A 6,000-nucleotide genomic window follows, 5' to 3' on the forward strand; every position below is an offset into this window, starting at 1 on the left:
TAGCATGTTAGTTTGTGAACAATGTTCACAAATGGTGGAACACGTTTCTTTGGTGGTGGTTTGAAACAAATCTCATTTTTGTTACATTTTGCATTCTTATTTTAATATTGGGTACTTATAGTTATATTTTATGTTATATTTAGTTTGTTTATATATATTTCTCTCTTACTTATTTTATTTTAATAAATCAATGGACTTTGATGTTTTTGGGCTCCATCTTGATTTTGGTTTAAGCTCATCTAATTTTTTACATCTTGTGGTGGTTTTCATTTGTTTTTCTTGTATGATTAATTGGTTGCATTTTTTTTCATTTCAATTACGATATTTGTGCTATAATAATTTTGAAGTACCACGATGTTAGTAATAATGTATGTATGGTGATCGGGAAAATAGCAAGTGTACTATTTTACCTTTTATAGTAATAATGGAGAAATTCCCCGAATGTCGATCTCAAGGACTGCACGTTAGTACTGAGTTTAAATTATCATTCAATTAAATAAAAAGTCTTAATTTGGTTTTTGAGTGTAAAAATAAAATAATAAAGAAATATGAAAATAAGGGTTTATAGAGAAAGAAGAACAATGCCAGGGAAGGTGTATGATTTATCCCTGTAATAACTCTGAGCTACTATTGCATCAACAAATATCAATTACTACCAGTTCTCAAGGGTATTTTCTCCCAAGTCCTTGGTGAGAAAACCTTTAATCAATCTACCTTAATTCCTATGTCCATAGCCAATTAGGGTGAAGTTAAGTTGTATAATATCAAGAATTCTCTGGTTCATACAGGGTATCCCTAGTCCTAGGTGATATCTACTGCAGAGTAACCTGATGAAAATCTTATCACTGGCGGTCCAGCCTAAGTGATAACCATAAATCAATCTCAATTGGTCCGAAAGAGAAAGCAATAAACACATCAAAAGGTTACCGTAAACAAAATATTATAAATGCAAATGTAAACTCAAATTCATTACAATTCTAAGTCAGGGACACCCCCCTAGCATTTGGGGGTTTAGCTACTCATATTGTTTAAAACAAATTCAAGATAAAAATTACACATTACAAGTAATTGGATGACTTTGATCTTCAATCGCTCTCGCTCATGAATCTCTTCAACTCTCCAAATACCTTTATCTCTGTAATACTTGATTGCATCACAACACTGCGGTTTGCTGTATTCCAAGATGATTTTCCTTTGGCAGAAGACCTCTTTTTATAGTGAAAGTTCCCAGCAGCAGTTGGACAGGTCCAAAGATGTCTCCACAAAGCCCGGAGAATGAAAAGCTTGAGAAAATTGGAAATATTAGGCTTGGGCTGACACGGCCCGTGTCAGCCTACTGTTGCTCCTGACACGCCCATGGCAAGGCTAACACGGGGGGGCTTCTGCCTGACACGGCCCGTGTCAGCTGACACGGGTGGCCGTGTCAGGCTACTATTTTCCTTCCTTGGCTTCATTTCCCTGACACGGATCGTGTCAGGTGTCACGGGTGGCCATGTCAGGCCTCCTGTACCGTGGTTTTCTGCTCTTTTGCGTGTCGGACTCTCGCACTGTCGTGTTCTGAGTTCTCCGGTTCTTCTACCTGGATCTGTCGGACAAAAACACAGCTATCCCACGCATAAAATCAAGATAAACAAAGTAAAACATAACAAAGATTAAAAATCCGTAAATAAAATAACAGAAGTAAAACTACTCGAATTGTACCTTAAATGCTTGCATAGTGTATCAGATGTCTCTGTTTTGCGTCGGATCAGTAATGAAAACTTACTATAAATGGTGACTGATCACAACCCCAAACTTAGCTCATTGCTTGTCCCAAGTAATATTTCATTATCACTCCCCAAAATTCTTATTGCTTTCCACCACTGCTGAGATCATTCGCGAACGTCTTCTCTTTTCCTTCCACAAGTCTTGCTCATCCTCGTAAGTCATCATTCACACTTCCACTTCAAAGCACCGTTTCACCTGTCAACTTATGTCACATTCTCACCAATTCTCTCGGGGTAAGCTGTTTACACTCATAATTCAAAGTATGCAATATCACTCACAAGTTTGAATAGTCTCTCTTTTCTCATCACCTACACATAACACACACACTTTTGAGGTCTTTCGGGTTGTAGCTTGGTTTGGGTTAGGGTATGGATTAAAAAAGGAAAACAAGAGGCTTTTGGTTCAGAGTCGATGTTACATCCTGCGTTTGCTTCTTTTATTTCCTCGGTTTTCTTTTCTTATTTCTTGAATTTTTACCGACTGCCCTTTTTCGTGCTTTTTCTTTTAAATCTTCGAGTATTCGATTTTTATCTTTCTTTCTTTTTCTCGATTCATCAATTTTTATTTTTATTTTGTTTTTGCATTTTCTAGGGCTTTGAGAGCTTTTGGGGTTTTTACCCCAAACTTAGCTTTTCAATATAGCTGGAATATATTCTCATGACTCTGAATAGGGTGAGGAAGTGTTTTGGCCAATGGTTACATTCACGGTGTTTTAAACAAAAAATGGATATAGGCTCAAAGGGGGTTAACGAGGGATATAATAATTCGGGATGGCTAGAAAGGCTCGGGGTTAACTACAAACAACGTGCCTCAGTGTGTGTATCATGCAGTGACAGTCCCAGAGAGTCTACGCAAATTTAGAGTGATAAAGACAAACCTGAATGACGCTCATGATGATTAATGTGTTTGGCCTTTTCTGACTCACTTGGTTTGGTTCAGCTTTGACAGGATCCACCGTGCTTCTTAATTTGGTGCAATTGCTTTCTTACTTCGGAGTGTGCAGGATACTCGTGTCGGTTAAGCTGTATACGTTGCGTCCGATCTTTATTTTCAGCAGTGTTACTTTCTGGGGAGATCCTTCTCAACAAGCCATGGTGAGTGGTGTGATCTTTCATCCACTCTCAATTGTGATAATTACTTTTCCAACCTGTCAACACAGACTTGCCACACACACTCGCAGCATAATGTACATTCAACAGACACATGCAATTAAAAAGTAAAAATAACATAAACAAATTACAAATAAAAGACATAAAATCTCCCCCACACTTGAACTCAACAGTGTCCACAATGTTTGTGAACAAGCACGGAGGAGGGAACTCACAGGGTCCTATTGAGGAGGAGGGTGCGGGAAATGCAACATCAACTGTCGCATCATGCTGCTCATCTCATCCAACATCGCGCCCTGACGGGCTTGCTCGATGCCTTGCCTTTGTTGTTCAGTCCTCAAGTCACCTATCTCGGTCTGTACCCAACTCCATTGGTCAGTTGACCACGATGAGGAACTCGCTGCCTGTTGGGTAGGTTCCTGATGTTGTGGGGCAAACTGCTGAGGAGGTGCTTGAGGATCTTCCTCTGCTATTTCCGTTCCTTCTGCCTGATCATCTACAAATTGCTCACCTGCATAAAAATGGTCAGTGTCGTGGCCCTCATCCGCATCGGGATCGGCGTTCACATACAACCAATTCGCACAATCAATAATATCCACTCTGTCCGGATCCGACAGAGCGATGATAAATCGTTTATGAATGAGGACGGAATAATAGGTAGGGGCAACCGCAAGCATACGTTGGGAAATCAGAGCAGACATGTCAATTTTTGTATTACCTGCAATTGGCATACCCTCGAGTAAAACAGCCTGATACCCGAAATGCAATGCAATTTGGGTGATCATACCTCCCACGGAAATGCCTCTGGAGTTCGCTCGGCCCACTCTCCCCAGGTAGTCTGCTACAAAGGCAGCTACATTAATGGTCTTGGTTTGAGCCATCAAGTACATGAAGAATAGCTCTCTCTGAGTAGTTACTCCAGTGTTGTCGCCTCTACAGAATAATGTATCGGCTAAACCTTTTTGGGCGTACCTGAAACATGGATTCTGGATGCCCGAGGCTTTCGCACCTTTGGAGGAGTAATTCGTCCTCCCAGTTATGGCGATCCAGAAATCCTTAGGAGAAAACCTGTCTGGGACCGCTCCGGGTTCGTTCAGCGGGAGTCGGAGTATGACAGCTAACTCCTCAATAGACAATTCGTGATAAGTGTTAAACAATCGGAAGCGTAAGGTGCCGAAATAATACCCGGTTGTGTTAACCCACCGCTTTTCCAGCTGGAACTCCAAGGTGCTGAGGAACTCGAGAGTAATGCGCTCGTAGGTCGACGCCTCCAAACTCATAAACTCGAGCATGCCCAAAACGTGGAACATTCGGTCTACCTCGATTTTCAGTTCTAGAGAGGTCAGAGTATTCTCACACATATACTTGGTCGGCGTGAGCTTGCGTTTCCGGTGAATTTGGTAACGTCGCTCTTGCTCCGGGTTGTCAAACACAATACTGTAGGGATTCGGATTTCGGCTCGGGCGCTTCTGGGACTTTGTCATCTCTGCACGTTCTTGCTTTCCGGTAAGGATTCTTCCCGAGGACATTTTGGACCTGCAAAAATTAGCAATATTCCGAACTTTTGAGTTAGAAAAATCTAAAACCGTGGTTGTGATCGGGACGACGATGTGAGAAATATTTGTGAAGGGTGTTTGAGCTATAGGTGAGTGGAACTTGGTTGCATGTGGGGTTTTGTGTGGTGAAGTGAGTGAGTTTTAATGGAGTTTGTGAGAGAGTGGGAGAAGAAGATGAAAAAGTATGAGAGAGAGTGATGAAAAGTTTTGTAAAAATCTGATAATGATGAGTGATAAGGGAAAAATGTGATTAAGAGTGGTTTAAGTGGGTGGGCCCCACAAAAATTTAAATTTTTCAAAAAAAATTCAAAAAATCTGCACGCCTGACACGGCCGTGTCAGGCTACTGTTTTACCATTTTCTCCAACTTCTGTTACAGTGTTCCTGACACGGGCCGTGTCAGGCCACTGTTTTATTATCCTCAAAACCATCTTTCTTATAGTGCTCCTGACACAGCCCGTGTCAGCTGACACGGGTGGCCGTGTCAGCTGACACGGGTGGCCGTGTCAGGCCACTATTTTCAAGCATCCTTCCTATATTTTCCCTCTTCTGACACGGGTGGCCGTGTCAGGCTGTCCTTTTGGCCGTTTTTTTGGTTTTCTTGTCAGGTCAATCGCTGGTTCCTCTGGCTCCTCCTTGTGGGACTCTTGTATACCTACAGACACACACAAATGCTTAGAAATAAAAAGTGTGGGTTCCCTCCCACAAAGCGCTGCGTTTAACGTCGCATGGCTCGACGGTTCATTTCCCTTATCATAGGGGGTATTTCAGGTTCAAAACCTTGTTGCACGTCTTGTCTACAACTCGGATGTTGTCTTTTTTATCAGTGTGGACTCCTTTGTGCCACAATTCCTTTTTAACCTTCCTTTCGTTGTTAGGAATCTTTCCGTTTAGGGTGGCTACTGGCAGTGGTGAGATTTTGTTAGTATTCAATGTCCTGATTAAGCCTACTTGGCACTGAGATTCTGTATCTTCCTCCAGCTCCTGGTCTTCAATAGCATTCAATGTTATTTCCTTGTTGTGAACTTTCAAGGTTAACGTACACTCATCCATGTCAAGCTTGCATCGACTCGTCTTCATGAAAGGTCGACCGAGAATGATAGGTGCCTTATTGTCTTCAGGTATCTCTAGGATTACAAAATCGACTGGAAAATTCAAGTCCGCTATTGTTACCAGCACATCTTCAGCTATACCATATGCATCTTTTCTTGAGTGATCCGCAAACTTCAGATTGGTATTTATATCACTGATATTTTTAATACCCAGCATGTGATAGATTGATAATGGCATCAGATTCACACTAACTCCAGAATCTATTAGTACCTTTTTGAAGGTTCTTTCTTTGATTGTGCATGGTACTGTGACAGTTCCTGGATCCTTTTGTTTGTTAGGAATGTTCTGCTCTAGTGAGTTTGCATTATATTTTTTCTTACCGGATACCTGTTCTTCAGTGGTTGGTTTCTTTTCAGACATTACCTATTCCACGAATTTCTTGTACATGGGCATCCTTTCAAGTGCTTCAAACAAGGCCATATGACCCTCAATCCTTTTAAACATTGTCGTGAATTT

This window comes from Lathyrus oleraceus, chromosome 6 (genome assembly GCF_024323335.1).
Source record: "Lathyrus oleraceus cultivar Zhongwan6 chromosome 6, CAAS_Psat_ZW6_1.0, whole genome shotgun sequence".
Classification (NCBI taxonomy): Eukaryota; Viridiplantae; Streptophyta; class Magnoliopsida; order Fabales; family Fabaceae; genus Lathyrus; species Lathyrus oleraceus.